Source organism: Cetorhinus maximus, chromosome 1 (assembly GCF_964194155.1).
Source record: "Cetorhinus maximus chromosome 1, sCetMax3.hap1.1, whole genome shotgun sequence".
Lineage (NCBI taxonomy): Eukaryota > Metazoa > Chordata > Chondrichthyes > Lamniformes > Cetorhinidae > Cetorhinus > Cetorhinus maximus.
This window is the reverse complement of record NC_135879.1, coordinates 61,170,522-61,197,254: the sequence shown is the minus strand read 5'-3', so window position 1 is coordinate 61,197,254 and position 26,733 is coordinate 61,170,522.

Sequence of the window (26,733 nt, the reverse complement as noted above, 5' to 3'; positions counted from 1 at the left end):
CCTCCTCTGGACCCTCTCCAGGGCCAGCGCATCCTTCCTGAGATACGGGGCCCAAAATTGCTCACAATATTCTAAATGTGGTCTGACCAGAGCCTTATAAAGCCTCAGCAGCACATCCCTGCTTTTATATTCTAGTCCTCTCGAAATAAATGCCAACATTGCATTTGCCTTCCTAACTACCGACTCAACCTGCAAGTTAACCTTAAGAGAATCCTGGACTAGGATTCCCAAGTCCCTTTGCACTCCAGATTTCTGAATTCTCTCCCCATTTAGAAAATAGTCTATGCCTCTATTCTTCCTACCAAAGTGCATGACCTCACACTTCCCCACGTTGTATTCCATCTGCCACTTCTTTGCCCATTCTCCTAACCTGTCCAAATCCTTCTGCAGCCTCCTCAATACTACATGTCCCTCCACCTATCTTTGTATCATCAGCAAACTTAGCCAGGATGCCCTCAGTTCCTTCATCTAGATCATTAATGTATAAAGTGAAAAGTTGTGGTCCCAACACTGGCCCCCTGCGGAACTCCACTAGTCACCGGCCGCCATCCTGAGAAGGACCCCCTTATCCCCACTCTGCCTCCTGCCAGACAGCCAGTCTTCTATCCATGCTAGTACCTTGCCTCTAACACCATGGGCTCTTATCTTACTGAGCAGCCTCCTGTGCGGCACCTTGTCAAAGGCCTTCTGGAAGTCCAAGTAGATAACATCCATTGGCTCTCCTTTGTCTAACCTACTCGTTACCTCCTCAAAGAATTCTAACATGGAGTGAATCGAATTAGCTGAATACTGGCATCTGTGTTACTGGGGTGGTGTTCAACATGGAGGAGCACTGATTCATCAGCTAAGGGAGGGCGGTATGTGGTTATCAGCAGGAGGTTTCCTTGCCCATGTTTGACCTAATGCCATGAGACTTCATGGGATCCAGAGTCGATGTTGAGGACTCCCAGGGCAACTCCCTCCTGATTGTACACCATTGTGCCACCACCTCTGCTAGGCCTGCCCTGCCAGTGGGACAGGGCATACCCAGGGATGTTGATGGCATTGATGGTTTGATCCTGTTGGCGTTGTTTACCACAAACTGCCAGCCATATAGCTTTTTCCTGATTCTTTTTCCTACAGGAGGAATCACACCAACTCTCTGCTGTCTCTTAGGGTGTGGGGGCTATAGCCATCATACTCTTCAATTAACACCTCCCTTTTAACAAATATAGGTCTGCATTCGCTCCCCAAACGGTATCGACACCTTTTTCTTTTTAGTCCCCTTCTTGGGGTCATTTTGCTGTTTGGGGCTTATCTTAACTAGCATCCTGCTGCAATCGCCATTTCTGTGGAGAGAATTCCCGTAGCCCTCCATGGGTAGCACGCCCCTGATGTGTGGCCAAATCCCCTGGGTTACGTGTCCCTGACGTGTGGCAGTTCAATTCCCCCTTTTTAGTTCTTAAACACTAGAATTTCAAGGTGAGATGCCAACACCAGAATTTGGTTGCAAACCCCTTCTCAATGTCCTTCAATGAGTAAAACTACAGTAGACAAAATTTACTTACGGTGTTCAGATATGCTCACTACTACCCACCTGGTCAGCCTTCCGTTGGTCAACTGGGTTCCGTGAAGCCGGTGACCAGCCAAACTCCTCTTCCTGCATCTGTCTGCAGATCAGCTGTCTTCTTTCTTTTTCCTTTCTTCTCCTGTTCTCTCTCCCTCGCTCTTCTGCCTTTCTCCTTCCCTGGCTTAAAGCTGACAGGTTTTTATACCCTCCTTTGCTGCTGGATTCATTTCTTCATGTAGGCAGGATTTCGAGTGGCCACAGTGATCTAATCAGTTGGTGAGTGAGCTCGTCCACTGTGGCCACAATTCACTGTGACCTAATTAGTTCTGCAACTTATGCCCTGATCTTTGTTGATTATTTATTACAATAGGGCACAGTAATGGCTGAAACAGTATAAATACCAGTATTTGATAATGCTAAATGGTTTAGCAATGCCCTTTTGTCCCAGTGTCAAAGTTCCTTCTGCAGCTTGCTGAGTTCAGCTAAATTGTCCCTAGGTCAATGACCTCTTACAGGCTATTCCCTCTTGTTGATTCTTCAACCAGCACTTTCATTTCACTATCAATAATCACATTTAAAAGATCTTTTGTAATCTTGCCACATGTGTAGTGATTTGGGATAGTGTCTCCTGCATTCCAATTAATACTGGCTTGATGAAAGTACCCTCCAATGATAATGTCAGAATTTTGTATCTGTCTTTGAATCCTTTTGAATGTTTTGTTGAGCATCTCAACTGTAGTTTTTACTTCATTCATTCATGGGATGTGGGCATCGCTGGCTAAGCCAGCATTTATTGCCAATCCCTACTTGCCCTTTTTGGGTTTGTAACCTGCTCCTATGATGACTATATATCTCCATTTGATTTTAATTTGATTCTATAACATTTCACTACCCTCATTACTATTAGGGCTTTTACACTCTGTCATGTCAAGTTTGGTCCTACAAACTGTAGGACTTGTCCATGGCTGTCTGTTTGTCTGTCTTCCAGGAATACTTCAGAGTTGGCAACAACTGGTTGTAATTTGCTCCAAAGTTTCAATGGAATTCTTTGTTAGCGTTTCCCATCTGCTGTTATTATGTAACTATGAATGCTTGGCTGAGTTTCAAATGCCAAAATGTATTATCTAAGTGGGGGGTTCTGAGTTCACAGTCTGATTGTCAGTTTAAAGAGGCTATTAAAGGATTATCTGTCTTTGATTGGACACTGAATGGAAATGTTTTTTTCCTATTACAGATTAACCACTTCTAACAATCTAACATAGCTCTTACTCATACACACTTAATAGTGAAAAAACTCCCATTCACGAAACCCATTTAAAGCTTTTAAATCCTCTCAAGTGGTTGACCTGTTATAGAAACAAGCACTTTCATTCAGTAGCAAATCAAAGACAGCTAATACTTTAATAGCCTCTTTAAACTGTCAATCAAATTGTGAACTCAAAATCCTCTCTTAGAAGCACATTTTTAGCTTTTGAAACTCAGCCAGGCATTCATAGAGACATAATACCAGTAGATGGGAAATGCCAGCAAAGAATTCTATTGAAACTGTGGAACAGGTGGTCATGCTTTTTTCTGACCTACAGCAGATGGCCTGTTAATCAAAACATCCAGCAGGTGGTGTTTTTTCACCTTGCACTGATAGCTTAAACTTGTTATTTTTTTCCAAGTTTAAATAGCCGTGGATTTAAAAAACTTCACATCATGACACTTAAACAGACTTTAGCAGCCTGTCAAGAGCATTTACTTCTACTCCACAAATTTGTGACTCCTGTGCTGTGTGTTAAGGCCCTTGGAAGAGCCAAAATAGGGTCTGTTTGAACTCAGAACTAAGTTTATATGGTCCTGTTGAGTTCAGGTTTCCTACCTCTGTGAATCATACACCGCCCCATTCACCCCTGCCAGCAAAAATTGGATCTGTTGGAAATGAAGGTGGGACTTTAGCATCCTGGTCCTGAAACCATTTTTAAAGGTCCCGACTCTGTGAAAATCTGGCCTTCAAAGTAGTGAATGGGTCTCACTGTAGTCTCAGTCAGCCCTAGAGGCTTACCTGCTGAAGGGCTCAGTTTTTGTTATTTCTGATCCTCTGGCTCTGATGCCCCTTTAAGGTCTCTTTCTAGATCTTCTGTTGCTGCAGTCGCCCAAGAATCTCTGTTGTTACATTGGAAATGTTCCCTCTTGATGGTGGAAGCCCTGCCAGGACCCAATGTCTATAATTAATGAACTCAAACACAACAGAATGAGTCAGGGTTGGGACAGATGTGAAAGGATGGGCGGAGGTGACTGTCAGCAGCCAGGAAATGTGAGAAAATGGGAAAGCCAAAGAACCTGCTGAATTTAACAGCAGGACCTCATTAGGAGAGTCTGAAGATCATGAAGAGGAAGAGAAAGGGGTGGATAAAGTTGTTGCATTAGTTCATGGGGAAAGAGGTTATCTTGATTAACAAGGGGGTGAAAGGTTATCGGGGATAGGCAGGAATGTGGGGCTGAGGTTACATTCAGATCAGCCATGGTCTTATTGAATAGCGGAGGAGACTCGAGGGGCCGAGTGGCCTACTTCTGCTCCTAATTCATATGTTTGTATGGAGGTTTAAGAATGGGCTTTTTATGGAAGGGGCTGATCCCATAAGTCAATTGCAGTTTGCAAATCTAGCTTCATTTCCCTGACATACCTATGAGAGAGGACCTGAACTGACTCATTTTTTAACTGTCAAAGAAATGTTTTTCTTAATAATTGTATAACTTTAATTTGTGAAATCCATTTGCTTGTTAGTTTTAATCAATAGCTTTCCCCTGTAGGAATGATCCTTCTGAACAACCCAAGTTATTTGAAAAGGTGCTGGAATGGCATCGTACTAATCAAGTCAAATTGAAGCTTATGGTAAGTGGCATTAGGATATGATGGTTGTAGTTTATATCTAACTTGCATGGCATTCCACAAGACAAGTCTATTGATGACACTTGATATTGTTAAATGTGTTGCTCATAATTGCTTATGGGTATTTTTTTTAAGAGAGTCTCTTTTTAAAGTTAGACCAAAGAAAGAACAATGACTATGAGTCACTGGCAATTCCTCTCCCAGTCTGTTTTTGTTAATTTTTCTAACTTGTAAAAGTTCAAAAAGTATTTAATTATGTAGAGCACCATGAGATGCTTCAACGATGTTATAAAATTCCATATAAATCCAACTACTGTAAACTCATTGTCTGAAAATGGCAGGGTTCATTTCCTTAGGTCCCTACGATGATCCCCCGTAGCCTGACATTATTGACACCAAGTTTGGGTGGGTCAGGCTTGGTTTATTTAAATAAAGCCGAGGACATAAAATGGCCCTGGCCTAATGTTGGCCTGATGTCGCTCCATCGATCTCACACACATCTTGCTTGAATGTTCAACAGCTTCAGATTGCTTATGCACTATTGCTTAATGTCTTTATTTCAGCTAAGTTAAATTGAATTTCTTTACAATCAGTCTCAGTGTTAGCTCTTTTTGCAATGATGTAACTTCCAGCATGTTTATAAAACTCAACAATTGAGATAGACAGTGTAATTTAAAGCCAATTCATTTTATAGTTAATTAATTTAATAGTTTGGTCTTAAAATTATTTTTTAATGCTTGAAACTTGACAAGAAAAATAATAATCCAGATGTCGCGGTAGGAATAACAGTGAGTTTAACAGTGTTCACCATTTTTATTAGTAAACCAAACAGCAACTTCTGCCATCTGCACATATGCAATTAAAAGTGGCAGTTAAGAAGTTCTGTTTGGGTTGCCTTGCTTCTCCACAAGTTCCATTGCACTGGTATCCCTCCAAGAAACTCTGCATTCAAATACATGAAGGTTATATTACCCACTAATCATGCCAGAAAACATTAGAGCTTGCCCATTTAAGTATGAGTGAACATTTAGAAGTATGACCAGCCTTGATTACTCCTAAACAACCTCTCTAAAAGTGAAAATTTGCTTATGAAAACATGGAGGCTCATTCCTTCAGATTTTAATTATTGTTAAAAGCTTTAAGAAACTAGAAACTAATTTATTAAAACTCTTCATTGTTGTCTTCTTTATCTCTCACTCCCTTAATCTCATCCTTTTTTTCTTTACTTTATTTTGCTTTCTGTACATAATTTTACATTGAATTAAATGTTTTAACCTATAGTTCCTGGTTTAGACTCTGCATGCTTCAGTGAGTATTCTTCAATCCATTTGGCTGAAGTGATACATTGGGCTAGATTTAATGGTCCCCTAGAGTCGGGTTGTCAGGTGGGGTGGGGTGAGGGATATAAAATTGGGGACCATGCAATGGTGGTGTTGCTAGCACCTACCCACCCGTCCCACCGTAATTTTACAAATGATGGGAGCTGCGTTGGGAGGGCTGCCTGCCCATGGGCCAGTTGAGGCCCTTAAGTGGTTAATTAATGGCCATTTAAGGGCCTCTTCTGCTGCTGTTGCAATTTTACCCAAATTGCCAGGTGTCCAGCCTGGCAGGTTTCACCAGGTGTGCTAGTAGCTAGTCAAGGAGTGCCACCTTTACCGGCTCCTGTGCTCATCGCAGGCCACCAGTTTTGGTGGCGCTGCTGGGTCCAGAGAGCTGCCAGCTGTTTGATTGGCTAGCAGCTTTTGGAGACAGGACTTCCCCCAACTTTTAGACAGGGGAGAGGGGACTCCACCCCATCCCTGTAAAATCCAGTGCATTGTTGCTTGCCCTATTCACATAGGTCCCAGATCCTGTAAAGGATGAGAGTCTGCATAGCTGTAAGTGTAATGAAGTGGCATTAATTTGCTGACCACAAAATCCAGCTGCTGGATCACTATTAATTAATTATTTTAGTAATGTATTATTTCTAATGCAAAAGAATTGTTTTAACCAAGCTAAATTATTGGGTAAAACTTTACAAATGAATAACAAATATTAAAAAAATACTTAACCAATTTAACATTTTTAGTTCAATTATTACCTGCGCCCTCCATATGTCATTCTTTCAATTCCAAATACATATGGTTAGTTGGATGTAAGAATAGTGATACTTTTCTTGTCTTTATGTTCTTGTTGTGCTTAATTTTTATGTTATATTTATGTTGGTGTAATAGCAAAATGCAAGATTAAAACCAAACTTAGACCAAGTGGCACAATACCATCCTTAACTTGTGCAGCTTTGTAGTAGAGTTGCCTTATGTTGATTGTAGTGCAATACCTTCAGCAGTTGAGGTTCCATTGCTTTTTTTATTCTTTCAATGGACATGGGCGTTGCTGGCAAGGCCAGTATTTGTTGCTCATTCCTATCAAACTATCATAACGCCTTGATGAGAAAGATGCTTTTATACATGCCTGAATACTGCTCAGATCAATAGGTTATTCAAAGAATCATAGAAAGTTTACGGCACAGAAAGAGGCTACTTGGCCCATCATACCTGCGCGGCTGAAAAATGAGCCACCCAGCCTAATCCCACTTTCCAGTATTTGATCCATAGCCCTGCTGGTTATGGCACTTTAGGTGCATACCCAGACACCTTTTAAATGAATTGAGGGCTCCTGCCTCTACTACCCTTTCAGGCAGTGAGTTCCAGACCTCTACAACCCTTTGGATGAAAATAATATCCTCATCTTCTCTCTAATCCTTTTACCAGTCACTTTAAATCTGTGCCCCCTAGACACTGACATCTCTACTAAAGTAAATAGGCCCTATCCATCCACTCCATGTAGGCCCTTCACAGTTTTGTACATTGCAATCAAAACTCTCCTCAGCCTCCTCTGTTCCAAGGAGAAAAATTCCAGTCTATCCAAACTTTCCTCACAGCTGCAATTTTCCAGTCCTGGCAACATCCTCATAAATCTCTTCTGTACCCTCTCTAGTGCAATTACATCCTTTCTGTAATGAGGTGACCAGAACTGCACACAGTACTTATGGTCTCACTAATGTTTTTTATATTTCCAGCACAACCTCCCTGCTCTTATATTCTATGCCTCGGCTAATTGATTCATTGATAGATAATGTAATATGTGGAATGCACTGCTTGAAAGTGTATTGGAGGGAAGGTGGAGAAATGACACTAGGTACATTGCTCATTTGGAGAACTGACATAGACACAACGGGCTGAATGGCCTCCTTCTGTGCTGTAACAGTTTACAGCAAATGTTGTGGCTTTCTCAAATTCAGATCACCACCATTCATGGGATGACTTGCTGCCTGAACATGTGCAGTGATGCTCAAATTTTCAGAGTAAACAAGAGAATGCAAATTGTGTAGTCAATTTATCCAGCACATACGATCTAATTAAATTAAAGAATGCTAGCCACAGTGATCAAAATTGATGCTACAATTCAGGTATAAATGCAACACTGCTACTTATAGCTGTATTTTTAATGCAGCTATAGTTCCGAAATCTGGTTCTAACTAGATTTATTTTTGAACTAGCCAAGTCCTTAAATTACCTTGTTTAGTCAATGTCTGCCCACAGTATAATAACAAATGTCTCTTCCTAACTACTTCTAAGGCTTAAGGAATTTTATATCAGGCTGTATATAAAAACTTGGAAACTGTGTAAACAGTGAACTTTTTAGTGTTATATCTCTTAAAATTATGTTTATCAAAAGTATAAGTTGGCAAATTTATGAATAGTACATTAAAGGGCATGTTTTCTGCTTCTGCACTCCTGGGATAAATTGGGAGCATATATGAGGAAATTGTGCACATCCAGCCTGTTATTTTCCAGATTTACTTTTACAAAATAGAAAATTTACTCTTAAATGCTTTTAACATAGGAATAGAAAGGAACTGGCTGATAGAGAAAGTAGTGATCAGAGAGCGGGGGAAATACTTCAGGGATGAAAGGGGTTGCGGATAGGTTGGAGAGGAGTTTAATGGACAGAAATACATTGGAGAGCGTGGGAGATGATTAATTGAAGAGTGCCAAGGGCAGTTTGGCACATATTCTTCGTAGCCTTCTCTTCCCCAAGATTGTTTAAATCCTGCTTCCTCCAATACTGTCAGAATCTGCTCTTCCTCGTACTTCAAAGTCACTTTTCCAGTCTTGCTGGACTCCAGGTTTATTTTTCCTATCTCCAACTCCCACCCACCAACCCCCCACAAATCCTTGAACAGCATTTTCAGCGTGCTGTGATCCCAGCTGAAACTGCTATATTGTGTCTCAGGCGTTGAGACCTCTCCCCTCAATGCTCCCACATTCCAGGACCCCTTTCCCAGTGACCCATGGACATACCCCAATGTTCCCAGAGTATGTTTCTTCAGTGTTATAGGAACCCCTCCTTTTGTGTTCCCAGATCTTGGTGCTCTCATCAAAATTCTGCTAAACTCTGAAATCCCATCCCACTGGTACCAATCCATGGACATGTTTCCTAGTGTTCCCAGAGCTGCTTCCTCACGAGTAAGTCAGGCCTCTATTATGCTCCTTGGCATAAAACTATTGCCCTTATAAAACTGCAGACTCACTGAGAAATGCCGCAGAGGAGCTCTGCTGTTGCTATAAGAGCTTTTGCATTTGATGTGTGTCCATTAGTTTTTTCAAATGTCACATATCCAGAGGGAAAAAAGGTAGCGATCACTTGAAACATCGAATAATTTAAATATTAAAATAGATTAAATTAAATAGAGTTAGTTTTGGAGCCTACTAGCAAAATGCCTGCATTGGCATGGTGAGTCGAATGATCTTTTTTTGTGCTGTAAATTACAATGGTTCTGTCATCAATTAAATATCTGATGGGTTAATTGTGAACTAATCAAAAGCAGTTTATTTCAGTCAGTAAATGCCAATGTGAAAGGATTAAGCAACAGAAAATTGAGTTCAATGTTTTTGAAAAAAATGAAAGACTTAAGGCGGAATCTCCTGCTCCCACCAATGGCGGGAATCATGGCACGCTTAACTTGGCGTGAATCAAAAAATCAGTTTCCCGCCGGTGGAAGTTAGCTTGGAATTTTGTTCTCCCGACTTTCAAGGCAGTTTAAAGGTGGGTCGAGTTTGCCGCTGAGCAACGCTGGGAGCCCCATCTTTATTCATTAGCATCTCATGAACGATCATTAAAAGGCCGACTCGCCAGAAGCACGTTCCCGCTCCAAACTAAGTGCTCCGCCAGTGGCTAACTGGAATGTTCTGTTTTACAACTGTATGTATAAGTGACGCGCACCTGACGAACTTCACTCCAGCCGTGACTTGGAGCTCATTAGACGCTGCTTTCACCTTCCTATCACATTATCACCGAGATATATCGGGTGCCTGTAGCACAAGCTGTACCAAGTCTGGGCACGGGAGACACGACCAGAGGGGAGGGGTGGGATGGTGGCAAGACAAGGGACAGAGGGGAAGGGTGAGATGGATATATGAACATAAGAACAGGGTGCAGGAGTAGGCCATTCAGCCCCTTGAGCCTGCTCCACTATTTAATAAAATCATGGCTGATCTGATAGTAACCTCAACTCTGCAACCCACCTACCGCCGATAACCTCGCTTACCATGAATCTATCCACCTCTGCCTTTAAAATACTTGAAGACTCAGCTTCCACCACCTTTTCAGGAAGAGAGTTCCAAGGACTCATGACCCTGAGTGAAAAAATTTCGCCTTATCTCTGTTTTATATTGGCGACCCCTTATTTTTAAACAGTAACCCTTAGTTCTAGATTCTTCCACAAGAGGAAACACCCTCTCCACATCCACCCTGTCAAGACCCCTCAGGATCTTATATGTTTTAATCAAATCGCCTCTTACTCTTCTAAACTCCAGCGGACACAAGCCTAGTCTGTCTAACCTTTCCTCATAAGACAACCTGCCCATTCCAGGTATTACTCTGGTAAACCTTCTCTGAACTGTTTCCAACACACTTAGATCCCTCCTTAAATAAGGTGACCAATACTGTACACAATACTCCAGATGTGGTCTCACTAGTGCCCTGTACAACTGAAGCATAACCTCCCTACTTTTGTATTCAGTTCTCCTCGCAATAAATGATAACATTCTATTAGCTTTCCTAATTACTTGCTGTACTTGCATACTAGCCTTTTGTAATTCATGCACGAGAACACCCAGATCCCTGTGCACCTCAGAGCTCTGCAATCTCTCACAGTTTAGATAATATACTCTTTTATTCTTCCTGCCAAAATGGACAATTTCACATTTTCCCACATTATACTCCATCTGCCAGACCTTTGACCGCTCACTTAAACTATCTATCTCTGTTTATAGCCAATTATGTCCTCTTCAAAACTTACTTTCCTACCTATCTTTGTGTCATCAGCAAATTTGGCAACCTTCTCTTCAATCCCTTCATCCAAGTCATTTATATAAATGGTAAACAGTTGAGGTCCAAGCACTGAGCCCTGTGGCATGCCACTCGTTACATTTCGCCAACCTGAAAATGACCCATTTATGCCGACTCTCTGCTTGTTGTTAGCCAGCCAATCTTCTATCCATGCCAATATGTTGCCCCCTATACCATGAGCTTTTATTTTCAGCAATAACTTTTGATGTAGCATTTTATCAAGTGCCTTCTGGAAGTCTAAGTACAGTACACTGGTTACCCTTTACCAACAGCACATGTTACTTCCTCAAAGACCTCATTATGTTGGTTAAACACGATTTACCTTTCACAAAACCATGTTGACTCTGACTGATGACCTTCAAGTGCCCTGCTATAACTTCTTTAATAAGAAGACAGGACAAGGGTGGGTCAAGGACTCGAGGGGAGGGGTGAGATGGAGGCGGGACTGGGCTGGGGGGTTGGGGGAGGTAGGGGAAGGACCAGAGGAGAAGACTGAAAGACTGTTTGGGAGGGGAAATTTAAAAGACTGTCCTGGGAATGAGACCACACTGTTGGGATCATGTCTAAGAGACTTTCCGGGGGATGAGGCTACATGTCGGGATCATGTCTAAAAGACTGTCCGGGGAGGAGGCCACACTGTCGGGATCATGTCTAATAGACTGTCCAGGGGATGAGGCTACATTGTCAGGGGCCTTGTTTAAGAGACTGTCCTGGCACTGTACGGCCATATTAGAGGGCAATGCATGGCACGCAGGTCTTGGTCCCTGTCTTGGGCAGGAGTAGGCCTCTCCGGGCAGTGACAGTCAGGCACAGAATGGTGTGTACGGCATGGTCAGTCAACTAAGGCATTTGGTCCTGGGGGTTACAGTCATAATATTGGGCATGGTTTCATTCAGGGGAGGCATCTGGATTCAACTGTAAAACCATGGGGGCGGTATTGGATGGTCTCATGAGTGGGGTTTTGGAAAGTAGGCGTGCATGTGGCCTTGAGAAGGGAAGAGGTCAGATCAACAAAGGGCTTGGGGACCGTAACATTGAAGGGAACGGAGGGAGAAAACAGGAATATCTACATGGACAATGATGGGGTCAAGGATAATGGGGGGAGGCTGGATAGTAACAGGAGGGATTGGAATTAGGAGGTAGTGACTGTGGAGGAGGATGGGTGGAAGTTGATGCGTGACAGGGGAAGTTAGAAGGCGTTGTTCGAACTCACCATCTTCGCCTTTAATGATCAATGACGCAGTTGGAAAAATAAGCTTGAAAGAGAACGATATGGGAGGGGTCTCAAGGCGTATGGGAGGAGTTCAACACTACTATTGTGAGCCGATTGAAGGGCACCTATTAATTATCTGCTTAAGCCATGGAGAGCAAGGCTCAACTGTGTACTGGTTTCAAGGGTCAAATGTCCATGGAAGGAGCATTGCTCCTTTACTAATGATGTGCATTCATGTGAGAATCCATTAAATTTTGGGGCTAAACTTGAGTTGGTCTGAATGGTCACCTGTTCCTGACAGAGGCACGTGAAAAGGGAAGGTGGATCAAGCAAGCAAGGGCCATGGGTGCTGGACAGAAGCTACATGCACACTGCAAGCCTAAATATTCCCATTGTAATGAGCATGGCTTATAAGGCACAATGCTTAAGCTTAAGTCATGACGTTAGTACAAGTCTAGGGTGTCAATAGTGAGTGTCTAGGCTAATAGAGGCAAATTGACAATAGCCTGACTGAGGGTTACAGCACGTGTGTATCCATCCTAATCAAGACCCTAATGCAGAGAGAGATTTGAAGGAAAGGTTCAGCCACGTGTGGACCTCCTGGATGTTCTTCACCTGAAAGGGGTGGCCTGGGGATGGCATGTCTAGACTGAGGGCAGGCCAAGGGCTTGACACTGGATTTCTGGCTTGGAGATGGAGGGAGAGCATTCAGGAGGAAGTTTGCAATGACGTCTCAAATCTATTCATTCACAGATACAAGGAGGAGAGGAGAATGTGGATTGCAGGCAACCCTGCCTTGTTGCTAGTTGTGATTCGAATGAGGGGAAGAAGGGCCCATCACCGATTGGCACAGGCCCTGGAGGAGCATTGGCCGAAGCAGCAAGAGGAAGCAGGGCCCCAGGACATCCCAGATCTTTCCAAGGAGGGGCAAAATCCATGAAGATGTGTGGCGCAACCAAGAGTATATAGAAGACACTGCTCATACTTGGAGATAAGCAAGCGACAATGCTGCAGGTGCCCTTTGCTTGTCTAGGGATGTAGTAGCTCACATTTGCCACCTTCTCCGTGAGGAAATAATACTGCAAGGACTTGGAGGGCATCCCATGCCAGTGGTTTTGAGGGTGACTGCCGCACTGAACTTTTTTTTCCAGTGGGTCCTTCCAGGGTTCCACTGGGGACCTTTGCAGAATATCACAATTGGCGACACACAAATGCATAAGGGAGGTGACAGATGCCCTTTTCAATAAAGCTCACCAGTATGTCCAGTTCTGCATGGATGACGCAAGCCAGGCTGCCGAGGGCTTTTGGATCCACGGCAATCACAGGTTTCCCGCAAGTACAGCGCGCCATCGGCTGCACATATGTGGCCTTGAGAGCTCCTGGCAGCAGCCAGTGAGACTCATAAATTCAAAAATGAATTTGCTGTCTGAACATCTAGCTAATTTGTGATCATAGAAAGCATATCTTGCATATTTGCATTAGGTATCCAGGGAGCTTGCATGACTCTTACATCTTGATGTATTTACACGTGCCACAAATATTTGAGGGACCTCGGCGCTTACAGGACTGGCTTCTTTGGAAAACAAGCATCCCCAGAAGACCTGGCTGATGACGCCCATTTGCTGTCCACATAATGCTGCTGAAGAGAGATACAATGCTGCATATTCCGTCACAAGAGCAAACGATTGGCCTCCTGAAGATCCGCTTCTGATGTTTGGACTCATCAGGTGGGGCTGTCCAATACTCACCACGGAGAATGTCCTGCATCATCGTTGTTTGCTGCACCTTAGAACCATAGAACCATAGAAAAGTTACAGCACAGAAGGAGGCCATTCGGCCCATCTTCTCCATGCCAGCCTGAGGACACCCAGGTGCCCTTTCTCATCTCACCTTCCTGCACCCGGCCCATAGCCCTGCAGCTTACAGTAAGGTGCAGATCCAGGTACTTTTTAAAAAAGTTTAGAGTTTCTGCCCCTACCACCAACTTGGGCAGCGAATTCCAGACACCCACTACGCACTGCGTAAAAAAGTTCTTCCTCATGTCCGCCCTACACCTTCTGCCACTTATCTTGAATCTATGTTCCCTGGTTCTAGAATTCTCCACCAAGGGAAACAATTTTATCCTGTCCACTCTATCTATTCCCCTCTTAATTTTGTACACCTCAATCAAGTCACTACTCAGCACAACCCTGCGCTGCAAAGGGGGGATGTGTTACCTGAGGGAGAAATTGAGGAGGATGTTGAATGGGATGGCTCTGAAGAGGGTGAGGATTTAGACAAGGCATATGAAGAGGCAATTGCACAGGTGCGATGCAGCAGATGTGCCCGTGACAACCTGATAGCTACGAGATTCCAGGAGGAGTAAGGTGGCGACTAATTCTCACAACTGAAATTTCCTCCAGCTTTTGCTGCATGGAACGCCCCACCACTTTCATTCTTAGCCAGAAAATCTCACGAAAGTTCAATGCTCTCATAATGATTATGGAAATATCAGTACTCGCCCTATGCCCTAATGATGGGATCATCCTTGAAAGGATAATCCCAGGCCTCAATGAGTAGCCTTGTCAACATACATCCGCGATGAAGTCTGATTTGCACTCCCTTAGTCAACGTCCTTTAGCAACTCCACTTAGTATTGTCCTTTCACCCAAGGACCCACACCAAGTCAGCGTGCATGGCAGCTTTGAAGTGGCTGTAAATCCAAATTACACAGGAATTCACTCATGTCAGTGTGACACCAGCACAATATGGTGGCCCGAAAACACTCTTTTATGCTTAGCGCATGGATGGCTCAACATGGAGCAGCATCAGGAGAGCTCCTTTTCTCCCATTGTCAGCTCTCATCAAAGCAGAATGCTCGGGCCCAATCAGGGGGCAGTAACCATTAACATCTAGATCATGCAGCAAAGCTGCAAGTTATGTTTGCATTGTCCTCACAGACAGCGCCTCACCAGGACAATGGTTTGCTGAGGTACAACCACTCGGGACCCTACAATTGCCGTCGTAAGCCTGACAAGTCTCTGTCCTGGATGACCTTTGCATTAGTGCGAAACCTTGTACAGTCGTTATTGACACAACAGCCAATTACTACACCTTCCCTTCTTAGACCCAGTTGAGGCCTTAGGAGAGTTTGCCATATACATCTCATCAGCTGTGCTGTTGGCCACAGCCTCAGCAATGCTCTTTTCCATTATGGTCAGCACAGTCTCCTCCATGGGGGTTGAAACATGCAGGCACATTTGTACTGCTCCAGTTCTTTCCTGTCAAGTGTTGTGCTCCTCTTTCTCCTGGAAGAGTGAAGTGTGTCAGTGAGTGTCGTGCAATATATTTGTGTGATGTGGTTGTCATAGATGAATAGTTGTCAATGTCTGCAAACTGATAATTTCGGATGCGTGGCTTGCAACAATGTTAAGTGTGTAAGGATGAGGTAAAGTAAATGAATTGAAGGGCTAAGTACTGATTGATAGAGATTGTTGATAGGTGAGTGATGGGGGTGCAACTGAGAGGATATGCCATTTGAAAATTAACTCACTCACCAAGATATCTTGTGTCAGATTGTGAAGCTTCTTGCTGCACTACATCCATATTCTTCGAACAACACTCCTTTACCTCTACCACTACTTGTTCCCATTGCATCCTGAGCTTATGGCTGAGGAGCCTCCTAACCCATTTTGGATATAGGACATTGCTCCTTCTCTCTACCTCTTCCACCAAGACTTCTAGTACATTGTTTGAAAACGCTGTTGCTCACTCTCTCACATGTTCAGTCATAGCTTGAAATATCACAGGCAAATTGACTTTCAAAAACTCGTACTACTTCTTGCAGCCACCCCCTGTAAAGAGGCACATACTACCTTTGAGTAGGTACTTGTGATCTCAGATTTTTTACTAATTCATGCAGCCAACAAAAAGCACAGTAATAATTTAAAAGAGCAGACAGCAAAAATTGAGCAAGTTACTTGCAACACAATGAATGGGCATGGGTTAATTGTATATCTGGGGTTGGCCAATTTTTTTCCAGACATAGTCCTGATCCAGCTAATTGAGGATGGTAATCAAAAATTACTTGGGTTAGATCAGAGCATACTGGGCTGTGAAGGTTTTCTGACCCTGTTGCGACTGCTTCTTAGCATACCTGCACATTTGCATGTGTGTCTTTGTACCCTAAACATATGTCAGACTGTGTGCTCGCTCATCCAACAGACCTCGAGTACTTCTTGGTCACCCACCTGCTTGCTCACCTGCTCAGAGTGGTTCCTGGCCTCCTGCAAGTGGTTTACCTGCCCACTTGCTCACTAGCCCATATAGTTCCAGGCCCTTCAACCATGAGTACTTATCTGTTTTTCTATGTTATCCAAGTGCTTTCTGATACTCCTGTCCACCCCAATTTCTGACCTGCCAATTTCTTGACTACGTTGAATGCTTTGTAGCATCAAGGAGACCTAGCAAAACTGAAGTCAATGGGAATTAGTGAAAAACTCTCCAAGGGTTGGAGTCATACATGGCACAAAGGAAGATGGTTGTGGTTGTTGGAGGTCAATCGTCTCAGTCCTGGGACATTGCTGCAAGAGTTTCTCAGGGTAGTGTCCTAAGCCCAAGTATCTTTAGCTGCTTCATCAATAGAATAGGCCATAGAATAAAAAGGAAAGTAGGCACTTGGATAAGAAATTGGTTGAGTGACAGGAAACAGAGAGTAGTGATAAATGGTTGTTTTTCAGATTGGAGGAAAGGTTGTAATGGAGTTCCACAGGGGTCAGATGGGACCCTTGCTCTTCCTGACATACAGTAATGACCTAGACTGTGGTGAGCAGGGCATGATTTCAAAATTTGCAGATGATACGAAGATTGGAAAAGTTGTCAACTGTGATGGGGATAGTCTTGAACTTCAAAAGGACATAGAGATGTTGGTGGATTGGGCAGACAAGTGACAGATGACGTTAAATGCAGAGAAGTGTGAGGGGATTCATTTTGGCAGAAAAAATATGGTCAGAAAATATAAAATAAAGGGAGAGCCTCTAATGGAGGTGCAGGAACAGAGGGACCTCGGTGTATACATACATAGGTCATTGAAGATGGCAGGGCATGTTGAGAGAGAAGTTAATAAAGCATATGGTATCTTAGGCTTGTATAAGACAATAGTTAGGCCTCATCAGTAGTACTGTGTCCAGTTCTGGGTGCCATACTTGAGAAGGGATGTGAAGGTTTTGGAGAGAGTACAGAGGAGTTTCACAAGAATGATTCCAGTGATAAAGAATTGTAGTCATGAGGATAGATTGGAGGGGTTGGGACTGTTTTCCTTGGAGAAAAGCAGGCTGAGAGGAGACTTGATAGAGGTATTCAAGATCAAGGTATAGACAGGGTAAATAGTGACAAACTGTTCCCACTCAAGAGAACATCAAGAACTAGAGGGCACAGATTCAAAATAATTGGCAAAGAGAGTAAATGTGATGTGAGGAAAAATTTTTCACTCAGAGGGTTGTTGGAGTCTGGAACAAACTTCCTGAAAGGGTAGTGGAGGCAGGTTTGATCAAGAAGGGAATTGGATTGCTACCTGAAGACAGAGAATGTGCAAGGTTACAGGGATAAGGCAGGGGAGTGGGACTAGGTGGAATGTTCTTTCAGAGAGCCAGTGCAGACTCGATGGGCTGAATGGCCTCCTTCTGCACTGTAAAGATACTGTGATGCTGTGACCTTCCTTCCATCATAAAGTCAGAAGTGGGGATGTTTGCTGATGATTGCACAATGTTCAGCACCATTCGTGACTTCTCGGATACTGAAGCAGTTCATGTCCGAATGCAGCAAGACCTGGACAATATCCAGGCTTGGGCTGATATGTGGCAAATAACAGTTGCGCCACATAAGTGCCAGGCAATGAAAATCTGCAACAGGGGTGAATCTAACCATTGCCCCTTGACATTCAACGGCATTACCATCGCTGAATCCCTCACTATCAACATCCTGGAGGTTATCATTGACTGAAGTGGACCTGTCACATAAATACTGTGGAAACAAGAGCAGGTCAGAGGCTGGGAATTTTATGGAGAGTAACTCACCTCCTTACTTCCCAAAGCCTGTCCACAATCTACAAGGCACAAGACAGGAGTGTGATGGAATACTCTCCACTTGCCTAGATGAGTGCAGCTCCAGCAATGCTCAAGAAGCTCAATGACATCCAGGACAAAGCAACACACTTGACTGGCACCTCATCCACCACCTTCAACATTCACTCCCTCCAACATCGACGCACAATGGCAGCAGTATATACCATCTACAAGATGCACTTCAGCAACTTCAATAGCACCTTCCAAACCTGTAACCTCTACCGTCTAGAAGACAAGGGCAGCAGATGCGTGGGAACATCATCACCTGCAAATTCCCCTCCAAGTCACAAATCATCCCAAACTGGAACTATATTGTTGTTCCTTCACTATCGCTGGGTTAAAATCCTGAAACTCTATTCCTAACAGCACTGTGGGTGTTCCTACAACACATGGACTGCAATTGTTCAAGAAGGCAGCACACCACCATCTTCTCTAGGGCATTTAGGATGGGGAATAAATGCTGGCCTAGCTAATGGCGTCCACACTCCATGAATAAATTTTTAAAACTGTCTTTTGGTGGTATAGAACTTGAGAATTGCGGAAAAAAGAGACATTTTTTGTTGAAAGTTTTTGTCTTTCACTCATCAGCACAATTCGCAAGAAATTACCAATGTCAGGGAAAACAACATATTTATACTGTATGATTGGTTGGCAAGTGGACTATGATTGGCAGAGGCATTGCCATGGAGAATGCACCAGTTGATGGTGACTGAAAGTTAATTGCCTGGTTTGAAATTTAAACCAGGTAGCTTGACTCTGATTGGTCAAGACATTGCCCTGGGGAATGAGTCAGCAAAAGGCTGTAACTTATTTTGTTTAGCTGAAACAGGCGCAATGTGTGTACACGTTCTTTCTGTCCCCAAAGAATAGAGCCCTGTGTATTAACATATGTAGCTTCCAGTACAAGCACATATGCCACAATGCAAGCCCGACTGACAATCTTAAATTGGTTGCCAGAGTAATTCTTAGCATACTAAGGATTATTTAGCAAATGTTGTCCAACTGCAGAAACACATCTAATGTTGGACACTGTGTTTTGAGTTTGGGTAAGGTTTGTACCTTCCCCGTTGTGAACAGCGGAAGGGACATGCTGTTTGATATGACCTGCCAGTTTGGGACATATGACCCTACATACCTAGCATCACTATGGCACTGAAATTCATACACCACCCCATCACTCATTTTTGTGATAGGCAGAATGTCTTTTGGCTTGACAGTGGCATTCTGGTGGTGGTGAATACCACTTGTGTTGCTACTGCAAAGTAGCAGCATGAAACAGCTAGCTTCATCTGTTGCTCAAATTTTTGAGATACCTTGTCCTTCCAGGGTAACCTGAGCACTTTTTAGGGCCGAAGGTGATGGCCTTTGGCCCGTTCATGAGTTTGCGCGATATGCAGCACGAAATGATCTGATCAGGGTAGCCATTATCCTGCAGGATGCCTTTGATCCAACCTATTTCAGCATCAAGCTTGCATGGTGAGCAAATGGCTCAGGCCCTATTTACAAAGTTGCTGATAAGGCCAATCTTATAGCTTGTGGAACTGTAAGAATCCCAATGCATGTATTGACCAGTGAAAGTAGGCTTGTGGTAGACCGTGGTAGAGAGCCCCGGCAGACTTATCAACTAGTGTGTCAAGGAAAGGGAGTTCATTTGACTGCTCCATTGCAAAGGTGAATTTGAGTGCAGGATGGAGCCCATTAAGACATGTAAGGAAATTATTACATGCAGCTGCAGATTTAAATTTAGCAAACATATCATCCACATACCGAAAATATGCGAGGGGTAAGGGGTTAGGTGTCATTCCATTGAAGACATGTTTCTCATGGAAAGAGGTGTGTGAGAGCTGGGCTTAGAGGGGACCCCATGGCAACACCATCTATTTGGGCATACGTGGTATCATTAAAGCTGAACTCAACTGCACTAGTTTAGTTCATAAGCTCAATGAATACTGATTCACGCAATGGTGGTGGGTCTAGATCGCCATGATATAGTGCTGCAGCGCAAATACCTATGGCATCCTTAAGTGGAACATTGGTGAATAGGCTAGCAATATCAAATGAACACATGGACACAGCATTGTTATTGAGATGCAAGTCCTGTATGGTCTTCGCAAATGTGAAGGAATCCTTCACCGTGCATCTAGAAAACTTGTTCAAAACTGGTTGTAACAATTCGCCCAACCATTTGGCCAATTCATGCTGTGCAGAACTGGTCATATATAAGATAGGACATAAAGGGACATCACTTTTGTGTGTTTTGAGCAGTCCATACATACAGGGATGCAGTGAGCTGTGAGCCGTGAGCCATGAGAAAAAATACCTCCTGGTTTGCCTGCCATGCTCAGTGACATTTGGAGCAGCAAAGCAAGAAGGAGTGAAACTTGAATGAAAAGACTAGAGCAAAGAAGCACTGAGCGTAAAGGGGAAGAATCAAACAGTGATAACTAATGGGAAGAGTGAGCGAAAATTAAAATTGAAGGAATAAAGTGAGAAGCAAGACAGCAGTTGTGGAAGAAAAGCCAAGATAAAACCTGGCTAGGGGTAGAGAGAGAGAGAGAGAGAAGTGGAGGGGGAGGAGAACATGTTTGGAGGAGGAGAAATTTTACATTTCCTGTAGCAGTATTTTTATGTAATGGGACACAAAATGCTCAGAATTTTTTGATCAGGCTTAACCTAAATAAAAGTGATGCAACTGAATTGGTTTTATTTTTAGTTATATTCATTATCACAAGTGGACATATATGAGCAAGATTTGAGAAAAGATGGGCCTAAAATTTATTAAAATCCTTTGCGCCAAACCTTAAAGGTTTTTCTCCTATAAACTTAGATGTGCTCACCTGATCCTCCCAAGAGATGTTGTGCCAACTCTCCAATTGTATTTGCTCCCCTGACATTTCTGGCCTGCTCCTTATCTAATCTGAGCTAATAGGGATTCTGCTGTGTATCCTTGGCCCCTTCACATCATTCCTACACTACACCAGTGACTATATTTTCAGAAGTACTTCATTGGCTGTAAAGCACTTCGGGTCCTCCTGAGCTGAAAGGCTCTATATAAAAGCAAATTTTTCTTTCTTCTCTGTCAGGTTCACCCTAATCCCTTCCAAATTTCTTCCAATCTTCCTCAGTGTCCACCCATCTTGTTGTAAAATACTCTGATCTATTCTTCAGCTGAGCTACATTATATAATCGCAGGTTATTGTCTTAGCGTTTCAACTTTACTCAATTGGTAGCAATCATGTCTGAGTCAAAAGGTTGTGGGTTCACATCTGACCACAAATACAGGCTCATAATTATGCTGCCAGCATGAATGGCATCATTCCAAAATTTCAATGACTCAGTAAAAGACCCTGAATCATTTTTTATGGCTTCAAACAAACATTGCCCATAAACATTGAATAAACTGCCTTGGCTTTTTTAAATGTGTTTACATTTCTGTTGCAGATTTAAAAACAAACCTGCATTCAATTACATCTTGCTGCATTTTGCAGTAGTTTATCCTCCTTGTCTGAACAGCCCTCCATTTTTCCCACGCTTGAGTTGTTTTGAAATTGTGCCCTGTACATCAAGGTCTAGGTCATTAATATATGTCAGGAAGAGTAAAGGTCCTCAACACTGACCCCTGGGGAACTCTACTGCTTCTTCAGTCTGAAAAAGATCCATTGACCACTACTCTCTGTTTCCTGTCCATGTTCCTATTGTCCCTTTTATCCATGAATTATAACTTTATTCACAAGTCTGTTGTGTGGCACATTTTCAAATTCCTTTTGGAAGTCCTTGTACACCACGTCAACAGCATTACCCTCATCAACCCCCTCTGTTACCTCATCAAAAAACTTCAGCAAGTTAGTGCTATCTGCTGCACAATGGTCTGAACACATTGGAATCAAGACAGCTGATCCTGAAACGTGAAGGTTACTCCAAAGTTTTCATGGCACCAGATCCTTCCAAGCCAACCTGTGAGATGTCAGGAAACCTGCTGTACACAGTGCAATTAAGTGACAAATGCTAAGGTGCAGCAACTTATATTGGTTTTTCTAGAAAGAGAACATTAGCTGGAAGGAGTGGTAGCAAAGAATTGCACATCTGTATTTATCTTGTGATCTTGGTTATTATTCTACTTTTAATATATATTTTAGGATTGCAGCAGTAATTCTCTTCCAGGGGACAATTTAATGGTATATTTATCTTAATTTGAATCCCATAGCATGCAATTGAATGGCAAGCAGGGATGGGGGAACCAGAAAATAGAAATGAGCAGCAATGAGATCAGAGGACAGAGAGATATAAACAGTAGCACAATTAGAAATGTCCCAGAAATTGCAGGAATAAATTGAGGAAAATAGCAAAAATGATGAGAAGTATTAAATTTTATATATGTCAATGTTCCTAGTGTAGCTAATATGGTTGGTGAGTTACAGGTACAAACTGCTACATGGAATTATGACATGGTTGCATTAACAGAGACATGGTTCAAACAAGGCCAGGGTTCTTAAAATTTCTGGTTATCAAGTATTCAAGAATGACGGATAAGAAAATAAAAGAGGAGGGGATGCGACAGTGTTGGTTAAGGATGATGTTACAGTTCTAAATAGAAAGGATATATTGGATGGATCTAGGAATGAATCTTTTTGAATTGAGTTAAGGAACAGAGAAGGAGCTGTTTTATTGTTGGGAGTAGAGTATTTTATAGAGCTCTGAACAATGAGAAGGAAATAGGTGAGCAAATTTGCCAGCAAATTTCAAAGGTGCGTAACAAAATTAGGGTAGTAATAATATGAAACTTTAATTACCCTAATGTAAACTGGGAAATACATGATGCAAAGGGTGGGGAAGGAGAGGAATTGCTGATATGTGCGCAGGAGATCTTTCTCGATCAATATTTTTCCAATCCAACAAGGAACAAAACAGTGTTGAATTTGATTCTGGGACATGCAGTATGGTGAGTAGCTTGCATTGCAGCAGGAGATCATCAAGCTTATCGAGATCACAAAATAATTGAGTTTGGAGTGGTCATGGAAGGAGACCAGAAAATACGAAATGTAAAAATGCTCTACTAGCGAAGAGCTAATATGATTTAAGAAAGAAACCTAGCATGGGTAGAATGTAAAAAGAGATTGCAGAGTAAATCAGGAATGGGACAATGAAGGGCATTCAGCGCGTGAAGAGAGAGTTCCTGTGCAAACTAGGCTTGAAGGGAAAAGATACAGTATCCAACGCTAATGTGACAAAGGAAGTAAAAGTTAAAATAAACCGGGAAAAGGAGGCTTATGACATGTTGGAAGCAAGATTCAGTTAACAAGCAGAAGGATTATGGAAAGTACAAGAGGGAATTGAAAAAGTTAAACTGGGAGGCAAAGAGAGGTTACACGAAAAGATTATCAGGCAAATGTTGTAGGGTTAATTTAAACATACAAAAGTGTAAGCAGTTAGTTTAGGATAAAGTTAAGCCTATTAAGGTTTCATGTGGGGAAAAGGGAATTTGACTAAAGCATTAAATAAGTACTTTACATCTATCTTCAAGAAGTAAGTGGAGATGGAAGTTATGGGTAGAATAGTACTTGATAAAGAAAACATATTGAAAATATTATCATTTCTGAAAGTTGGCAAGTGTCCTGATTCAGAGGGAATACATTCCAGACTGCTGACAAAAACAGAAATATCAGAGACATTGGTCATTGGAATATTATCAGAGAACAGGAGGGCTGCTAATCTTCTATCGCTGTTTAAGCATAGGGAGGAAAATGCAGGCCAGTCAGCCTAACACTAGTGGTCGGGAAGCTATTGGAAACGATTATCAGGGACAAATAAACTTTTCTTTGGAAAGGCATGAGTTAATCAAGGAGAGCCAGCATGGATGTTAAAGGCAAATCACATCTGACTAACTTGACTTAATTCTGTGATGAGGTGACAGAGAAAGTTGATCAAGGTAATGCAGTAGATGCATATATAGACCTTTGGAAGGTTTGTTAAGAAGGTGGAAACTTATGGAATTGGCCCTGTGACAGGAAGCAAAGGGTGCATAAGTGCTTTTCAGATCGGATGGTGGTTTGGAGTGATATTCTCCAAGGGTCAGTTTTGGGCCCATTACTCTTTTCGAGTTAAACGACATAAACTCAAGTGTAGATAATAATCAGGCATTTTCAGCACAACATAAGCCATCCTTTCTTCTATGGAACCATGGTATCGTGTTCATTTTGGAAAGCCTTTAGCTCCAAGAATCATAGCAATTTGATTATTAACCCTTAATTCTCCAAGATATGCAACAAGAAACCCAGGGATGTCATTTCTGTTGATGAGCACAAGGGGCACTGGGAGCAAGCGCACAATATGTGGGCAAGGTTGATTGGGCCCCAACCTTTTGCAATAATTAAATGGCTGCCATATAATGGGACTGAAGCTGAGGCCACCATTTTTTTAAAATGGTCCGACCTAGTCTGACGCCCTTGTACTCCCTAACTATCATTCACTCTGTATCACATAATCTAGTGCCTCTTCTCTCGATGCCAAGAAACCAACACTGTTCCTAATGCACACTGAGTGGTTGGTAGCCCCTTATTAGTTTCTAGCACCAAATAGTATGGCTCCAGTGCTCCCAGCAAGTCATTAGAGATGCATGCAGAATGCCAAAAAATTAAACAAATCTATCTGGCAAGGCCACCTCATGACTGCCCATATAATTTGCAAGCCACTTTATTGGTCCCAACATTTCATTTGAATGATGCACATTCTTTTGATTAATCCCTTCAATATCAAGTTTACTATACAGCTTGCAATGTGGAACATTTCCATAATATATCTCCTGTACTTTGTAGATACTGATTCTCAAATTCAGCAAGGTGGCAGTGCTGTTCTTTTTTAATATTGTCCGAAACTATAGCAGTTATTGAACACAAGTGCAATGTGATGAAAGTCCAAGTTAATTTAAACTTTGGGTATGGATGTAATGATTACAAAATTCAGCTGCAGCACATCCAATGCTGTGGCATATTGGTACAGTAGCTGTCACAGAGAGTTAGTGTAATAAGGTTTTGTGCTACACTATGGTTGGAAACTAATTTACAGTCCCTTGCACAGATTGTTTTCAAGTTCAGCTATACTTATAGGGCAGGTAGGGAAGGATAAGAGGTTATTTTGGGGAAAGGGTGAAAACAAGCACGAAATAACTGCTGTGCTAATAAGACGGCCTGTTTGAAAGGCTGATTTAAGCCCACAGTTTTGGGGCTAATTGATGATCACCATGATTTAAATACATTTGGAGGTGCTAAAACTGAGACCCCCATGTTCAATATTAAAATGGGGATTAAGAGCAATTTTCATGCAGGGTCCTTTGTAGCCTCCACATACCCACTTCCATTGAAGGCGTGGAGTGTGCTGGCTGACAACAATGGTATGTTTCAGGATGGCTTAGGGACTGAGGGAGAGAGCTCATAGGTTCTCAGAAGCGGCATTGATGCTTCTGGTGGAGGAGATATAGTAGAGGAGGAATGTTCTGTACCCACAGGGGGAAGGGAACCAAGGAGGCAGCTAATGCAGTGAATCTCACAAACATGTTACTCTATAACTGCACCACCACCAACATCAACAAATGTCCCCTGTGGCGTACTGCAAGGATATGGGGCAGGCAGGGCCGTTCCATGCATGCGTTGGAATACTTTGATTGGGCACCAACCTGACATTCAGATGGCCCACCAGCCAATGTGACACCAGGACCTCAAATTTGGTCGACAAAGGTACGAGCAAAAAAAAAACATGTAGTAGGAAGATGGGCCCCGCAGTAGTGTTATTTAAAGGGCCAGGCACCCTGATTACAAGTCAGTTAACTTGTTGGAACTTTTCCATCGCAGTATCTGAAAATGCTGTGGAGTGTTTTTGGAGTTGGTTTGGTGAGTTTGCTCATTTGTCAGAGAATGTTGCTGCATTCTCACAGGGATGATGGAGGAGTAGGTGACCTCTACATACAAAGATTGCAACAGATAGAGAGGCAGCAGTGACTGTTCCCCTGGGGGCAGAGTTTTGAGCCCCCATTGGGACCAAGAATGGTGGCAGGTGGGAGCTAAAAATAGCCCTGCTGGCCTGATGCTGGTTTCCTGGTTCCATCCTGCCTCCAGACCATTTTTGAAGAGGCAGGATGGCGGGAGGCAGCAGGAATATCCCCCCATTCGCTGCAGGAAGCCAACCTGGCTCGTTAAGGGCCACTTAAAGACAATTAAAGGAGGCTGACTGGGATTTTCCAGTTAGGGTTGGTGAGAAGGAAGGGATGAGAAACAGGAGGTCTGTGGTCAAACCATCAGTAGTTTGCCCACTCTGCCAGAAAGCAGAATGAGGGTGAACTGCAAGTTGAGAAGGGGCATAAGGCAGGAATATACCATCATCCTCAACATTCTCAGTAATTTTGGATGCTGTGGGCCTCATCATAGGTGGTACCATGATGGAGAAATTATCTCCTCTGTAGGGTCCAAGAGATGCTGGTTTCCTTATGCCCTGCTGCCTCTACTCTGTTCCCTTCTATAATGTAACACCCTACCCAGCAAGAAAGAGGACAGAATGTTAGTGGATGTGTACCACTGTGATTAGCCAATGAGTCTACTGTAGCTGAATAGCT